The sequence below is a fragment of the Sinohyriopsis cumingii genome, chromosome 11 (assembly GCF_028554795.1).
Source record: "Sinohyriopsis cumingii isolate HCF-2022 chromosome 11, ASM2855479v2, whole genome shotgun sequence".
NCBI classification, from domain to species: Eukaryota; Metazoa; Mollusca; class Bivalvia; order Unionida; family Unionidae; genus Sinohyriopsis; species Sinohyriopsis cumingii.
In genome coordinates, this window is record NC_142971.1 from 16,733,520 (window position 1) to 16,752,678 (window position 19,159).

The 19,159-nt window shown below is 36.5% G+C and overlaps 1 pseudogene across 1 annotated transcript in view; it reads right to left on the reverse strand.

Annotated features, from left to right (window-relative positions):
* LOC149787664 (sodium- and chloride-dependent GABA transporter 1-like) overlaps positions 1–1,595 on the reverse strand; it is a 72,598-nt pseudogene extending 71,003 nt beyond the window's left edge. Inside the window, exon 1 of the transcript XR_016424084.1 lies at positions 1,294–1,595. The product of XR_016424084.1 is annotated as a sodium- and chloride-dependent GABA transporter 1-like (transcript). The remainder of the gene's footprint in view (positions 1–1,293) is intronic.
* Between the last annotated feature and the right edge of the window lie 17,564 nt (positions 1,596–19,159).

Genomic DNA, 19,159 nt, shown 5'->3' on the forward strand with positions numbered 1-19,159 from the left:
TATAAGAAGTCTCATAGTGTAAACCCCAATGTTGATATGATCAGTGATAAGACGAGCACGCCACTGGGAAAACCACAGTAGATATCAGAACTGTATCATTTTCATTGAGGAGTAACTAGACACGGTAAGAAGTCTTCTAATGAAATCGGATTAAGTTGATGAATGTTTCTTTAATTGAATGAATACAAGTATATTAATATTGAAGAAAGTGTTAGATAGCTTCATTTCGGTCAAGATTTTAATCATCCTTTTAACCGATTTCCGTATTCCCGGCTACCATCGCATTCCAGCCAACTGACATGTAGACCAAAGGAACTTAAAAACATGTCCATTGCTTGTGTGAGAATTTGAATTTATTTGGCAAAAGACAGCAGAGTATGTAAAGTCTGAATAAAACAATTTTGACTTTAATTCGTATAAAAATGCCGATATGGGTTGCCAAATGTGTGAGATATTTATGAAAATTTGACTTATCGTTCCGATGTTAATCGACATCGGAACACGCAACACAGCGCCGTTATATTTGCGGTAAGACCTCGACCCCCAAAACACACATATCTGGGTCGATGTCTTAAATTGTAGGACTAAATCTGCCTTATTTATTATTCAGCTATCTCGTTCAATCATATTTTATGTTTGATTTTCTGTCCTTTTTTAAAGAAATCAAAAGAATTTTCTTGTGGCCTGTGGGTCTTCGAGATAAAAATGATGAAGCTTCTCGCGGAACAAGACTGACGGATGAAAGTTTATGCTAAATGTAATCATCCGGAATTACTCTTGGTGCTCTGCAAACAAAGCCTAAGAAGGAACAGTTGAGCATACTATGTTAGAGCAGAGATCAACCGATTTTAATCAGATTGAGTGCAAATTACCCGAAGATTAATTGGAAGATAGATGTCTGAGCCAAACAGGTTAATGTTACGACACATGTCCCAGATACCATATAGCGTTCTACATCGTTTGCCAGTAGCGATTGATTCTGGATGCTTGTGCCCGGGTACATAAGATTGAACTGAGAAAGCTAATAGTATTTGTGTGATGACACATCTAATTGTTTAATCGACCAGTATATTTTAGTGGGTAGGGGATAAGAATAATACATTCTTCCAGCCCCAGAACCTTAGGGTTATGTTGGTCTATTTTTAAAGCTCTATTTATAATAATAATAATAATAATAATAATAATAATAACAACAACAACAACATAAAGACAAATACCAAAAAAAAAAATACAATATGGCATGAACTATTTTGCATGAATTTACACATTGATTAAATATAAATTTGTACTCACCACATCGACTATCTCCAATTCATTGTAATTTATTCCGTTGGTCAGCTTTTCGATCATTGGAACAGAAGCTTCATCCGTATCATTTCCAGAAAGATTATTTTCTATTCCATTTTGATTCTCCATATGTGTATATGTATTTAAGTTTTTTGTCAATATAAGAACAAGAAATAATTTAGTTTAACAAAACTTAAACAACGCCGGTATTTTATGCGTCTTTTTGTCTGGAAATATTTCGTACTACAGCACGTAATATAATCCGCTTCTCACTGTGTGGAAATTTCCGTTGCGTCAGTACTTGAAGCTGCCAGTGTTCGATTGGAAAAACGCATGTATTCCTCTGACTCTACGCTTGCGCAGTGTGTAAGATTTAGGCCAGCACACCGAGAAACTGAGTAACATCCGAAAATAAGATTACAGACTCCCATAAGGAATCCATATTACTGTAAGAATCTCAATCTCGACAATAATTTTCAAACTGTGAATTCACCTTCTTTTCTTAACAACAATATACTACTTTAGCACAGCTCAAACCATCTTTTGTTTGAGTTTTCAATATAGTACAAAATAACATTCAAACTACTTAAGTGAATGTTTGAATAAATGGAATCAGTGTGAATTTCTCACTGGTCAGCAGTGGGTGAGTTAGTAGTAATATAACTAAAACATGGCTCTCATTCTTAGGACGTGTTCTTAACATTTGATTCGTAATTATTATCCTTTGAGTATAACAGGTTGTTAAATCAAGCGCACATGACTACCGTGAGAATATATAGTCTGTTTTAAAGTTCTCATATGCCGTACAGTTCCACAAAGTTGTAGACTGAGTATGAGGAAATGGGGATTCTTTTGGTGCAACTCTGATAAAAATTAACATATCTTTGTTTACTATAATCTTGTGCAATTTGCGCGAACGGTTCAATAATGATAATAATAATAATAGTATTATTGTTGTTGTTATTATTATCATTATTATTATTATTATTAAAACATTAGTTTGTTTCAAAGTGATTTGTCGGAAAACAGCATACATAGGACCATGCAACAGTAAGATGGACCAAGCATAATTACATTAGGGGAAGAGCATACATAGGACCATGCAACAGTAAGATGGACCAAGCATAATTACATTAAGGCAGGAGGATCTAAAGTTCGACTGGATGGTTTACGTATATACAATTTAAAGTATAATTCGGTCCAAATACGTCTATCTTTTTTATTGTCCATTTATGTACACAGTTTATTTATATGTAGAAATTTATATGCATCTATGTGTGTACCTAATGAGTTTGACATCTATTTCATCGATTGTTATTTATTCATTCAGTGTTCATCAAATGTAATTATAAAGTTGAAATAATTAGAACTGTTAGCAGATGTAGTTGTAAAAAGAAAAACGGGCTAACGAAGAATAATGAATGTATGGGGGAAAAGTGTGCACTTCAAGTCTTATCTGTCCCCAAATTGATGTCGAGGGTCAAGGTTACGTAATGTGTGCAATTTTTGGTGTTCATAGTTCATTTGTCCGTCTGTCTGCTGACATGAAACAGATGTTCATATACAAAGTAGTAAGCATGTCTAGTTAATTCTTTTAAACATTACTGATACCTGGAGGAAAGCAACTAACTCAAATACGAAAGTGTAACCCGAAACTCGGTCAAATCTACAGGTCTGAATCAAAATAGGTCTACGTCTGACTTCCAGCTGTTCTTAGATATCAACAGTAAGCTCAGTCTAGTGTATATCCTTCCTGTTAGGTCAACTATTAAGCACTGTGTTCCGGTGTGATTGGTTGAACAGGGTTAAAAATGAATAGGTCTTTCCATTCTTCTTAATTTGAACCAGGGGCGCCCGCAGAATTATTGGGGAGTGGGGAGGAACATGTAGTCGTCAGCTATTAAGTTTTACGGATGTAGCCCAAAACATGTTTAGAGGCGAAATTGGGGGAGGGGGGCAAGTGTCTGGAGTCTTTATTTTAACTGGTGTATTGTGTATGCATTCATGGTTCCTTGGTCGTTAGTAGACAGAGTAAGTGCAGCGATCATAGCACAACATGGAACCATCTTTGCTAGCCAGGGTTCCGATATATTAACCCTATCTACACCTTGGCGGATCGAGCAGATATTTTAGTGTTTTGTCTTAGGGACATCTATATGCAATACCAACTAACCAATAGCTTGTAACAGCTGTGCATTGTATAACGGCCGAAAAATGTGGAGGCAAATTGACTTCAAAACGATACTGTGTAAATTTAACATAGAAATTACGACTACGTACCAGAGTGAAGCCATTGCAGGTGTATTTGCTTATTTATGAGTCCATTCAAGTTATGTGCTCCCCTAGTCTCGATCATGTATGAACAGTGATCAAATCTGAACAAGTTAATTTAGATTGGATGCGATGCCTTGTCCCCGCATCCAGTGAAATTCACAGACCCGAAGCACAGAAAGTCTATATAGGATTAATATATCCGAACCTTGGCTAGCGAAGATGAACATGGAACGAACTTCTACACAACTCCTTCATAGAAACTAAATACTTAAAAATCAAGTCTGGTTAAGTTCTAGGCATTTCCAATGCTCATTTTGGTTTTGTTTAGGTACAATGGTAGTTTTATTACGATTTTAATTACTGACCCCCTATATATCGAGGATAATGCAGCTGAGTTTCAGTAAAGACTTTACCTTTTATATCCTGACGTCATTAGTACTAATCGTCGTTTAATAATTATCGCTGATTATTTCAACTAGTAATACCGTCTCCCAGGACCGGCGTTTGGGGGTGGCAAGTGGGGCGACCGCTCCAGGTCCCGCTCTTGAGAGGACCTTGCGCTTCAGGCCTAAGGTCGTCCTTATGAGTTTGTCAAGCTATATTCTCCGGTAAATTGGAAACGCAAATACATGCCGCACGCAATGCACGCAAATCGCAAAAGTTGATCTAGTGTAGACATAATCAGTGTTTGCAGTAGCATACCAATCGAGATACCGATGCTCTGGCCCCGCCCGGTCATGGTCGGTCCTAGGCCCCGCGTACTCCTAACGCCGTCTCTGCCGTCTCTAGCTTACTTTCAGGACATCAGTCGTAAATAGAAGACTACATCTGTACATTCTTTAAAATTTAGGCACTCGTTCTGTATTACCGATTTACTCCTGGTTTTCACTGAGAACTTACATTTCATTTTTTTAAAACTGTGTTTCAAAATTACCGATCTTTAACTTGTTTATATTACGTAAAGATGAAAAACGTTTGTACAAGAAACTAATATTCATTCTAACAGATTTCTAATGTTTATGTATGTATGTATGTATGTATGTATGTATGTATGTATGTATGTATACACAGAGAGAAAGCGAGAGAGTAGTAGTAGTAGTAGTAGTAGTTGCATAGTTTGTAAAATTAAAGTGCAGTGTCTACAGAACTGAGAAATGATAAACTAAACACCATATAGATAACTGCCAACTGCCAACCTTCCAGACAATGTTGGGATGTTGTTATAGAGTCGAAAAGTGTTTCATGTTCCCATGGGTTTGGGGGGCGGGGAGCAATGAGCGTTACCCCGAATAGTTACATTGTACAATTGAAAATAATTTATCAACTCATATCAGCTAGAAATTAAAATTTAAAGATAAAACTTTAAAAATAAAATATGTTTCTTCTGAAAGCATTTGATACATTTGACGTACGAACAACAACAGGCAAATATGCCCCTAAAGTTTTTAAACAACGGTTGATAATGCGATTATTCAGAGCAATCGCTGTGAAATCCTTACAGATTACCACTACTGAATGCAGCTACTCGGTTTCTTCCTAAAGGACACACGGTATTAATGTTATGAAAAAATGGGAATCAGCTTGGAAATGGGTAGTGTATATATGGGTTTGGCTGACCAGGATTGGTTAATAATGTTAGTTATGTTTTTGGAAAAAGAATCTTTTGAGAGCTTATCCTAGTTTAAGTGAGAAAAAAAATATAGAGACATTGTTTTATTGATGGAATTCAGTCCTTTAATAGTCTTGAGTTTGGAACACTCATTACTAAAATTAGCACCTCACTCTTTGGTACGGAATTGAAAGCACATGTTTCAATCACATGCAGGTCCAGAAAATGCCGCGGCTCATATCCTTTCCTCTACACAGAAGATGACATCCGAGTTTCATCTACACTGCTAAATGCAGGTTTGATCATGAGCACTCAAACATTGTAAGTTATTTAATTTGTAATATCATGGTGTTTGCATAGGTTTACTATGGGAACTGAATTAGTACCGTGCGTCCTAAACAAACCAGCAGGAAACGTCGGGCACCTGCCCAGAACGCTCGAGGGCCATTGATATTTACACAGGTTGCAGTTATGTGCTGGATACAACGAATGATAAAACCTATAGCCAATATGACCCTTTATCCACGATCTGGGGATATTTGATATTCACAAGCTTAAAATATATCCAGTCAAGGTTGTATTGCTTTCGTGGTAAAGTAAATGGACGGGGAATTGATGGATGTGTATGTTGAAAAAAATTCTAACTTTGTAGATCACAAGCAAGACGCATTGAGTGGGTATAGAGCAATCCAGGTAAGCAACGCCCAGTTGCCCTCATTGCGACTCAGGTTTAACAAGGAACTCGAACAATGCAGTATGCAAATATGCCAAGGAATCCTTTACCTTAAAACTATTTATTAACTCTGAACAACCTGCCATTATCGATAGCAGGCCGTGAGTCTCAGATATATATTTGTAAGGCAGACAGTGTCTCGGAGAACAGCTTTGAAGTAACCAAGTTTCAATTACTAATATGTTGGATAGAATTAGCTATTTCTACAAATCAGAGCAAGAGTACATTTTGAAGCTATTTGGTGGACGGAAATATTTTATCCCCAAAAATCCCAGGATGGAGTTGTTCTTTTACTGAATGGTCTTATCATTTAGACCAGTAGACTGATCGTGTTCAATCCGGAAGCCTAATGCCGAGATGGTCTTTGCAGTACAAGCAAACAATAAAATGCTTGCGCCTTGCTTTTGCACTTTAAAAAGGCAAAACTCCATCAAGCATGAGTTCTGAAATTTGGTTCTGCTGGGCTCTGGTCGCATCGCAGACGACACATTCTGGCCTGGTTTACAACTGTGTTTCAACATTTTGCTTTTTGTTAAAGAATCTCATTGCTACATTATTCCAGCTCGTATCGTTGCTTATATTTGACCTACAAATCATTTACAGTAATTATGTTTTGTTGGTAAATTGAAAGTAACGATACGAGCACCTGGGAGGGGGATCCAAGAGTGAGAAAGAGGGGTGCAGACAAAATAAATAAATAAATAATCCTGATCATATACCAGCAACATTCGCGCCAAATCAGGTTGGATATTTGCTATTTACGTCTATTTATAACAAAACAAAACAAAAAATTCGATTAACAGGTGGGGCGGTTGCTGCGCTGTGGTTGAAACAGGCTCTTGGTACAGAGATGGCTTAGTGGTTTTATTTTCGATTAATTAGACTGATCAATGCTGCAATTATATTAACTTTTCACCCTCGGCTATTTTTAACCTAACTGACAATCACAAATCTCCCGTAAAAGAATACTAGAGAGAATACAAGATGTCATCATTTAATTTATTCTGCCACGTGGTTACGTCCCTTATGCACGCATTGCGATATAAAATAATGAGTAGCCATGATGATATGGTTTTATTAATCAGTATAGTATTCTACTGGGAAGAATAAACCACTGAAGCTACTACCACTACTACCATCTCTTTATCTCGCCAGAAAATCGCCAAGGTCGAACATCGGATTGCTGCATGAACATGTTTCATATTAACTTAATTAACAGCGCGTGTGTGTGTGTGTGTGTGTGTGTGTGTGTGTGTGTGTGTGATTTTGATTTTTAACGTAGATTTAACAATTTTTCAGTCATATCGCTACGATGTCTGAGTGTGGCAGTTTATGGTGATGTCTAGCACTGGCACTGGGGTATCATACCGCAGACATGTAGCATCATGTCCCACCCAGTCACATTGTCCTGATACCAAGCCGACCAGTCTTAACACTAACCTGTTAAAGCTGAGCGCCTAGCGAGGCATCTGTTAATACCATTTTTTTAAAAAAAAATAAGTCTCTGGTATGACACGGGGTTCGAACCCGCGGCCTCCGACATCCGAGGTGGACGCTCTAACCACTAGGCCAAACCGCTTAGTTTAGTTTATAGCCCGATAAATCACCCCACCCCCAATCTATGTTGATACTGATGGACGATATGTGTGTATGATATCATAGACATCATCACGGGTGAGGGTCGTATTTATCGGTCTATTTAGTTTAAGGCTTATTTTATTGCAAAAACATTGTCAAGTGCAAGGAAAAAATAGAATTTTGGAAATTCAGTAGACATAGTGAGCTTATTTGAGTTATAAATCTGATTGTTTGAAACTGTGTTTGGATATATAAAAAAATTAAAGCAACATTGCCCGTGGTAAAGGGTAAGGACACAAAACAACGTTTGCTAAACCACATGACAAACTGGATGTGTTTAATAAGGTAGTGTCAGTGGGTACTTTGTAATAAGCCTTACTACCTGACTAGACTTATAAACAACAAATTCAAAATTTAAGCATTGCAGTTTCTTTGATTCGTTACTGTAGGCAATCATATCAGAAAGAAGCCTGTAACTAACAAATTCACTGAAACTTTGCACCAATATTTCAGACGCATTTCTTTCTATAATGGTGCAAAATTTCGGTGACTTCTCGCAGTACATTCTGTCGTGGTCAGCGTGACACGGAACCATGAAAATGTATATATGGGCGATACTTGCAATAAACTGCTGTCTGTGATAGATTGGATATGATCTGTTTGGGGCAGGAATTGAATTTTAGAGTCCGTTGAATACCGGTCAGAAGTGTGGAAGAGGCCAATGTTAACGTAATGTCAAATGGCGGAAAATTACAAAGTTGAGACAAACCAGAGCAACAGGTTTTGGAAATCTTGGGTCATTTCAAACAGATGTCATACAGCGATAGTTTCCAGTATAGTTCCTAATAAACCCGGACTAGAAAGGATTATTCTGACTTCGATGGGAGTAATAAAACATTTTTGCGGTTAGAGAACATAATTCTAACTGGCTAAGCTAACGAATGTGTGTTTCCAGACGGAATTACAAGTTTTAAGAACTCCCCGTCGCGAAATTAGTAATCCTAAGTTCTGACGGAAGCCAGAATTTAACTCCGTGGAAAAGTAATAAATAATTTATCTCGTTAAATAAATCTTCCAAAGGAAAAGGGGGTCTGGAAATTTGAGAGACCCGGAACAAAAGAAAAGACAGAGTGAATTCTCTGATGGTAAGCAAACGAAGTCTCGGGAAGGCATAAGGTACTGTCTCTGTTGCATATAATATATTCATTAATATAAGTTTGTAATTATTTGCTGAATTTATTCTTTTTCAGTGCATGCTTCAATTTTCATCTACTTCGGACATTAATTGCTGCCTTCGTTTGTCTTGAGTGTTCTATGATTCATGCATTCTAGGATATCATACAATATTTCATTGATTTGGATGTGTTCAGATTTAGTGGCTTTGTATGCAGTAGAAATCATTTATAGTAGGAATTTCATTCTGATACGAATTGTGCGGAGTAAATTATCTGTCTTAAATGATTTATATCAGTTATGCTGAGAATTGGTTTTTATGTATGGAAATGTATGTAAATGAATCGCTACTCCGCAAAGTAACGTAGTTAGAACAACGAGTGAATTCCATTAACTAGTCTTTGTACTTAAATTTTTAATTCTTTTCAACCAAGAATCGATAGTGTTAACATTAGGAACTTGTTTCTACTGACATGATCAGCTAGTAATTTACAGCCCAGAGAGGGATGTGATGGTTTATCTAAGAGGCTAGTTATCGTACTTCCAGTTAGGAATGCGGCTATCCGATACAAACTACATAAATTCACGTTAGTAGGATTGTGTCTCAGCGTCAGTTTGCAAACTGACCACAGCTCAGTTCTCTTGAATTACTCTAGAAGATATCTGGCGTAAAGAGAGTGGGAATAGTGTTTTATCCTAGAAGTGAAAACCTTTACAGGTTATTAGAGTGGGTATTATATATATATATATATATATATATATATATATATATATATATATATATATATATATATATATATATATATATATATATATATATATATATTTTTAAAAATAGCTCCATAGCTGTAGTTCACAGTGGTAAATAGCGCAGTCTACAACCAAGACGGTTGATGACCCAAAGAGGCTAGAGGGAGAGAGAGAAGGAAAGAATTACGGCAGTGATTTGGGAAAAACCGGAAACAATTAGGTGATGCAGACATGCAAGGAATTTGAGTTTAAATTTGGCATGAATTTTGTAACTCTATTTCTAAGAGAAAGTGAATCATTCAAATGCAATGTTCAATTTCATTATGTTTATGTAATTGATTACATTGTTATATTCTACATGCGGGGGCTCATATTGTTCTGTTCTATATCTCAGCTCAGATCTCTGTTATTCCATCCATTAATTTCATATCTTCTTTTAGTGTTTACTAGATCCGGGCAATAACACTGTGATCCATCATTTCCTAGATAACGATAACTAAGACCATAAGGAGTTGGGAGGTCACACATCTCCCGCCTCTGAAACTTTCGTCATACATAAAAGATGTTTCTATCTGGATGAAAATTTCTTTTCTGAAAGGACCCAGTAAACAGTTATTAAGAAATTGGTCTTTATCTATTTTAGTGGATTTTTTTGGGCATGTGACTGATTTCGATTTAGATAAATGAAAACATTAGTACTGGGAAATAAGTGTAATTAACATATTTGGGAGAAGAAAATATGCCTATTTTTTTTGATCACTTACGGATGTTTTGTACACTTTTTACACGACCATCCTTACATGCCGATATATCTTGTTGCAAACGCGCTTAATAAACAAATTTATCTAAGTTACCTTTCGTTTTCTTCTCTCCTATTCCTCCTTCTCTTCTTCCTCCCGACTTTCTTCGAATTCCTTCTCTTCCTCGAATTCTCTATACTCCTCGTCCTTCTCCAATTTCTCCTCCTCCACCTTCTATACACCGTCTCTCCACCGACTAGACTTTGGTAGACTCCGACTGCTCTGCTAGTCTCACTTCCGCCTCCCCTCTTAGAGACTCGGGACTCAACTGAACCAGAAGTTCAATCCCCCAAAAAACTTCCTGTGAAAAAACAAGGACGGTACAATATTGTCAGTAGCCCTCTCATCTCACATCTCACCCAGCCTATCATCAGATAACGGTTATTAAATTTCTTCGCTCACGCATTTATTCGCATCGAAATACTCATACGTTCTTGTAAGGTAAAACAAAGTTGTAATAAAAGCACAGTATCAGTTACTTCTCATACATACATGAATTATTTGCGTCACATCAGTACATATTCCTAATCCCACTATATTAAACAATATCACAACAAGGAGACGCATTTTTTTTTTACATTACAACTCACACAGAATACACAAGTATTCAAATATCCATGCTCTGATATATCCGTACATCCATATTAACTAATCTTACACACTTCAACCATTTTCCAAATTCACAATTCAAGCATATGTAAAATCTAACGTATCACATGAGTAAATGCACTAGTTTACTACAAAGTAACCTAATAGCGAATTACAAAATTAATTCTGACCACATAGTTCTCTACATGACACTCAAGCTAATTTCTCAAATACGCATGTAATTAAGCACTACAAAGGTCATCATACGTAATAAAATATCTTATTAATTAAGTATACATACTACACATGTTTACAATTACAATATTCTGCAAAAATCGAGCAAATAACTTATTGACCTTTACGAAACTTTGTCTTTCCTTAGAATCTCCTATCTAAGTGGGGGCCCCGGGTGGCCGAGTGGTCTAAAGCGCTCTCCGTTACGGATCACTGCCATCTCACCTCTGTCTGCATGAGTTCGAGTCTAGGATTCGGCCAATGTGGGCAATGTGAGAAAGCTTGCCAGTAGCTTCTCGTGAGTCGGTGGTTCTTCCTGGGGTTTTCCCAGGCTCTTCCTCCACCATTAATACTGGTCGCCATACATAGCCTATCGTGTGCTGAAAAATTGCGTTAAACCCCACAACAACAACAACAAAAATCCTCTCTAAGTTTTACCGCTAAATTACGAGTGGCTTCCTCGAAGTAACCCTATATTGCTCAGCAATCTTCCTATGCGAGACTAAATTATAACTTGCCAGCTAGAAGTTATAATGCGGATCGAAATTGTTATAACAATTCCGGTTGGGTGTCGCTGTGACCCGATCCAATCAAACTTAGCGGACAATGTCCTTCTCGCTGTCTGTCCACGTGGGGACGGATTTAGAACACGCCCCGTTTCCCTCGCGGGTTCTTCTGATCTTAGGACTAAGTTGAAACACATAGGTGGGAAGTCGCTCGATCTAACGCCTAAACCGATCCAAGATGCTGTATCATCTCTCTGGTCACGGTAACCTTGCGTAAAAATTTAACTCTAGTCTGCGGCAATGTTTGGCCATCAAAACATGGCTTGTAATAATACCTTAGTTTATACACGACTTACGAAATGAGGTTGATCAAACAAAAAAGAACTAACAAAAAAACAATAGCGACAAATATTTCATGTGAGACGTTTATATATACTAAACTGCAGTAATCGTCTCATCGTGAGAGTTTGTGTGTTTTACTTCTCAATGACATGTTTTGTCTATAACTGTTTCATTCTTTAACTTTTTAGAGTGTCATTTTTACCATTTTTGCTGGTTCTTGCAGGTCAGTGACTCGCGAACATGTAGTGATCGAAATGGATAATTAGGAGTTCATTTAGCAGTTTTGGATTATATTAACCTGACCTTGATAAATACATCAATAATGAAAATGAAAAACAATTTTCCATCCCATTATCTCTGCAAGCTAGCAATCTTTCCTTAACAAGTTTAGGGTTTAATGTTCGTTGGATTTCAGCAAGGGGAGATAACTTATTGAAATGGTCTGTATAGGTAAGTATAGTAGTTATTGCAAAGAAGTTCGTTATCGAATGTTACCTCTTGTCCATAAACAGGCTTCTCTGCTTTAAGGATAAGTTGATGTGGCAGTTGTTACAAGCTGGCCTGTAGAGTCTTGAGGATACTTGGAATATACGTTATAATTGTTTTTGTACGACATCTCAGTAATTTACTAGTGCAATAAAAGTATTCAAATCTATTCGCTTCGTATTTCCATGGCGTTAAATAGGGCTACTCGTTTCCATTCTCTTGTACTTCAAACATAAAACAGCTGAAATTAAGCGTATCTAACAAATCTTGCATCCTCTAACAACACTGAAATGCCTGAAATTGTTTGCAAAGCAACCAATAATGATCATACACGTGAGGATCAATTCTTTGAAATGCAGCTATAACTTGTATACCCCATAAAGATGAGATTATATAGCTATCCTCGTCGTTGTCCATCCGTCCTGCAAACAACTCTTTTCGCAATTTCACTAGGTTTATTTCACCCTTTGATTTACTTGCAGCTAAATGCATTGTACGACAAAATCTTCACAACGCAACTAGTCCAGCAGATTTCAATAGATCGCCATGAAATTTGGCAAAGGTTATAATCGTGTGATGTTGCCCATATCGACCGACCACTTCTTTCACGCAACTTTTGTTGAGTGTTTGGCATATTTCCTGTATCTTCTGAAGCCTTAGACATAATTTTTGTGAACGCAACTTGTCTTGCAGATTGTTTATGAAGTGTTTTAATCTTTGGTAAACGTTAAGGTCCTCTTCTAAAGACGGATATATTGACAAGTCTGTGATTAGGTTATTTTTGTAAGAGTTATTGCCCTTTATGACCGACATCTGGATGCAATGTTGTTAGTATTTTGTGTATACAAATAGTCTTGAATTTTTTTTAGTGGATTGGTCTGAAATTTAATATTTATTATGTTCATCATCAAAGCTAAGAATGATGGTCAATCACTATTTTTAAGATAGTTATGCGCTTTTCTGACGACAGACTCATCTCCGCCATGGGGATGGGGTGTGATGCTGGTATATTTAAGCGAGAAAATTACTCATTCTTCTAGTTTTAAATGGTATTGACTGTTACCATTGACAATTTACAGAGGTAATGCATGTACAAAATGATCTCCTTTTCCCAGTCTCAAATAGGCAAAGGCTAGGAGAAACGAAATGAGCTTCAGACGCGTGTTCTGACTGAATTATATGGCATGTACTGACCAGACGCTTGTCAGAATTGACCAGTAGCAACTTGGTAGTCACGCTAACATATTAATCAGGCAGCGAGTGTAATTAGACACATCTGCAGGCATTGTTTTGGTCGGCCATTTTCCTCCAACAAGGTTTGTCAATTTTTCGAGTGATAATAGTGATAATTTGTTGTTGTTGTAGGGTTTAACGCCATTTTTCAGCACACGATAGGCTATACATGGTGGTCAGTATTAATGGTGGAGGAAGAACCCGGGAAATCCCCGAAAAGAACCACTGACCCTCGAGAAGCTACTGGCAAGCTTTCTCACATAACCACATTGGCCGATTCCGAGACTCGAACCCATGCAAACAGAGGTGAGATAGCAGTGATCCGGAGAACGCTTTAGACCACTCGGCCACTCGGGGCCCCACGAAACTTGGTCGCCACTACGCTCCGTTGAAAATGGACATAATTAACGGCAATTACCACGCGTTTGTTTGCACAGAAGTATATAGCAAGAGTATGTCCTGTCGATAATCTGAAGAAAAAAATCCATGATGAAAATAGAATATTGAAATAAATCTCTTAAAATGAATGTGTGTAGAATATGGATGGAGAACCAACTAGCCCGGGCTTTGTTGTGCGTGGTTTTTCTTCTTCAGTGAGCATTGGATCCGAAATTGCATTATTTTAAAGTTTGAAAATTTACATTTTGATGACGGTTTGTCCCAAAAAATAGGGTATCATCGTCTCGATCTGCAGACTTTCAGCCATAGTGCTGAAGGTAGGGAAAGAAAATTGTAATTAATTATAAAGAAATACAAAATTGGTTTCAGATATTTATCTTCCTATATATTAAGCATACATATACGTGTTTACATCAACATGCATCACTGATCAAACTTCCATCATCTCATGAAGAGAGTAGAACTTTGACTTTTTTATGAACAACAGTATACTTCTGAACAATAATTATTTATTGACCTCAAATACAATGTAAACAAAAGTTAGTTAAAATTAATAAAGACAAGACTGTATGCTAAATACAATTACATCTTTTGACGTGAAAAATCTTGACTGTACCTCTGGACTGAAACTTAAGAATTTTTGCAGTGGCTGAATAATACGTTTGCCCTAGGATGGACTAATGAAAGGTCTTAAGTTTCGATTTAAAGTTTAGATGAACCAGTCGAATGTCTTAAGTTTAGATTTGACGTTAAGATGGAATCCTGTTAAACTTTCTATTATCATTTGCGCTGTCTTCGAGATCCAAAAGAAAGTGTCGAAGGTTATCATTTAGGGTCAAGGCGTCCTCAGCCAATCAAAATCACGGAAAAAAGTTTTTGCAATTGTGATTCAAGTCAGCAGCTATATTTTCTAATGTCAATCCTGAATTAAATGATGTTTTTATAATGATTAGGTAGTATGCTTAAAGGTCATGCTCACCTTTAGATATTGGGCTGAACCGAAAATGGACACTCTCCTATTATCACATCCGATTCCTACACTGTGAAGGCCTTCAAGGCTAATTTAATTTGATACCACTGTTAAGGCATTCAGATGTCAATATTGAATAATTGTATACTGTAGAACAGAGCGGGATTTTTCTTCGGACAACTATATTCTTCACTTGTTGGCTTCTTGCTATAAGTTACTATTTTAACATCAGTAGAATTTCGTGATCTGAGCAAACGAGTTATTTGGTCAGACTTTTTTCGTGAATACATCATCTGATGAAGGTATACTAGCTTTGATGATAGTATTTCAAGAGGTAGATATTTTCATGAACAAAGTTTTCACGATAATTTTCTGAAAATGTTATGCTCGGGAATTTGTTGTTTGATTTGTTTTGCATTTTAATTTACATAAAATAGCATCGAAGCATGTTGGTCAATGTATACATGGTTCCATTTTCAATTGCACGATGTTGACTAGACAGTAACAGTTTGAACAACAAATTATGTTTTCAAACTTGCGTCACATATAAATGCAAAACAGTGTCTAAATATAGCTAATAAAGAACTGAGTTAGTTTTAAAATAAATTTGTCTCACAGACGCAAGCAGAATATTATCAAGGTAATGACAGTCATATTGCCGTCAGTGAAAAACTGGAGTTCTGTTTTCAAACTTGTCTTTACATATATTGACAGTTATCTGACAATCCATGACAAAACTGCGGTGTCCGTTTTCAAACTAGTTTTACATATCAAATTATCATATGGGCTGTTACTGAGAGTCATCTATTTTTCGCACATTTTATACCAACCTATTAACCTCCAGTTCACCTTTAGCGGAAACCGGCTGTTATCAGAAGAGCACCTGGATTATCTAATACAGTGTTGACATTTCTATAGTAAAGTTCTGGTGATATAATAATTTGGCTAGATCAGTACAAATACACATGCAACCTTCCACAAAGTGTCAACATGTACAATCCTATAACCAGTCGCATGGGGAGAACTGACTGAAAGCTCAGATATTTTTTAATGATCAATGCTGTAACATATTTTCAAAAAACGGGAAATATGGCGCAATATATTGTTTGACTGAATTACCCAAAATCTGTTTTCGTAACTTAGCTTCACAAGCACCCCATATTATTCAATAAAGTTCTAGGGTTTTGGGAAAAGGCTTTAAGTTAATTAAAAGAATTTTTTTTACTACATATTGTATTAATTTTTCTTCAGAATACAAGTTTGATTTATATTTTTTAATATAGTTTCCATCAAAAATCATCATTCATATGTCACCGTTTGCAAGTCACTATTTCAAGCTTGTTTTAACAGTATGTTCAACAAATACCGATGTTGTCACCTTTATATGCGTATCATGCCTTCACTAGATTAAATAAAAAAAATTCTCCTGTCCTTCAAAGAACTGGTTGGTTAGACTGAGTACTTAGGACCAAGTCTATATTACTCCGAAATCTGAGTTTATGTTTCTTTTTATATTTGGAAAGATTCAGCTTACATTAGAACGCACAGTATTATATAACACGTGTCGCTCGCACTTTTTTCCTGATCGGTGTGTACGATTTCAAGCGTTATATTTATACAAGGGATCTGTTGGAAAATAAAAGTCATAAATTTATCTGTACTAAAAAGGTGAAGTGTACGCTTATTAATTTATTATTTCTTTTGTTATGTATATTTGATTTAATTTATATTTGATTTAATTTAATTGCTTGTTTGTTAGGTTTTTTTTATATTCCATTACTTGTTATTGTAATGTAATTTTATTTACTGGATTTGACATTGTCCAGAAATTTAATTCAGTTGTTGTTGTTGTTGTAGTGTTTAACGCCATTTTTCAGCACACGATAGGCTATACATGGCGGCCAGTATTAATGGTGGAGGAAGAACCCTGAAAAACCCAGGGAAGAACCACCGACCCACGAGAAGCTACTGGCAGGCTTTCCCACGTACCCACGCTAGCCGAGCCTTGGACTCGAACCCACGCAGTAGTAAACAACTAATAATAGAAACTTTGTATATAAGTTGTTGTAGTTGTTGTTGTAGGTTTTAACGCCATTTTTCAGCACACGATAGGCTATACATGGCGGCCAGTATTAATGGTGGAGGAAGAACCCGGGAAAATCCTGGCAAGCTTTCTCACATACCCACATTGGCCGAATCGGAGACTCGAACCCACGCAGACAGAGGTGAGATGGCAGTGATCGGTAACGGAGAGCGCTTTAGACCACTCGGCCACTCGGGGTACCTTGTGTATATAATGCTGACCTAGTTCCTGACCTTGATTCAGAAACAGTAAGAGTTGTCGTAACAACTTTTGAAATGTTTATTTTAATTTTTTTCTCAGAATAAGATTCATAAAGTGGAATCGAGGCCATCCTTGGAGTACGTGACAAATAACGTGTAGCAATTGTTACAAACGCTGGTTTTTCCAAAGGATTGACATACATCCGGGCATCTATTTTGCATTGTAGCTAGATTTATTACTGATGTTTTGAGAAATGATAATCATTCTTGCCTTAACGCTTGAGAAGTTAAAGTGTTTTATGTAGTGACCAGTTTTGGGCTAATTATTTCAATTTTCTTCAAATTATTTTTAAGAAAAGTGATTCTTTTCCCTGGAAATACTAGTGCTCTAAATTAATTATTGGACAAAGAAATTTATCGATATTTAAACAGAATTCAAAAACTGGAATATTATTTTCTGTGATTCAACAAAGAACTTGTTGAACATCAGTACGACGCTGACCACAGCATTCGTCATCGCCTAATATATTGGATTTCATCGAGATTCGAACTCAATTTCATTATGACCTTTTATTACTAGAACTTCTATTTTTTTAATTCTTGATTATTTTTGATTTGATTCGTAAAACCATAGGTTCTTTTTCTCATTTATACCTTGTTTTTCTAGGGAAATAAATTATTTGTTAAATTTTACAAAGTTTGTTGTTTTCACTTTTTTCTTGTTACATTTTGCAAGAGCCTAAACACGTAACACTTTACATATTTCTATTAAATAATAAGTTTAAATTCAAGTCCACGATATTTTAATAGGCACGCATTGAGCATGCGTAACAAACACACTGTAGAGTAATGGTATGCATTATTTCCAAATTTATGCTCAAGGGATTTAACCTAGGATAAATGGTTATTGTGCCGCTTTATCACGACTTCAGTTCATGGCATAAACTTTTCCATGGTGTGCTAGCGATAGCCTTCTTTCACGATTCCCATTAAAATACAAGATGGAAGACACAAACATTGTATTTACCAGTTTGGGCCCACAAAAGAACAACAGGAAATACTATATAAAGGAATTAGCTAAATTTTTCCCATTCATGTCTTCTACCAATCCCAGCAACGTTAATAAAGGGAAACAACTCTAGAAAGCATGTATTGCGTTTTAAGCGCTCATCCGAAAGTTACTGTATTTTAGAAGAAGAAGCAATAACATTAATGGCAAGAATTAAGCACATAATAAAAGCATATAACAGAACCTACTACGCTAGTGACAGGACATGGTCACACAGGCCTTCAAAATGTCCCCTGAATAGTGGCAATAACCTAGTCACACAGTCCAACAAAATATTTCTCGCATAGTGGCAGTACATGGTTACACAGTCCTACAAAATACACCTTGTATAGTGGCAATAAATGGTCACAGTCTTTCAAAATACACCCCGCAAACCTCAATAACAAAGAGCATTTTTACCAGGAGAATTTTATAGAGTTCCTCGTTCGGCTGAGGTGACAAACTCGGTAGTTATCCCTACTGCAATCATGAAGCATACGATCTTGTTTTCTGTTACTGACCGTATTACCCACTTATATGATGTTAAAGACATTAGGGAATGCACTTTTAACAAAATTGTCAACGCCCTCGTAGTGATTAAAATTTATGTTGTTTCCCCACTTTGGTCATTATGCGACGTTTTTAAAAATATGATTCCAAATGAGCACACCCAAGGGCGCAGCATAATTATTTTCGAGGGAAGTGGGTAAACATGCAGTATTGAGTTCTTACTTTTTATAGATGTAAATCAAAACATGTTTAGAGGTGAAATCGGGGGTGGGGTTTGCATGTTCTCCCTCCCCTTTGCCCTCTATGTGTTGGCGCTCATAAGCACAGCTGGAACTATACAATGCATTTAATTTTAA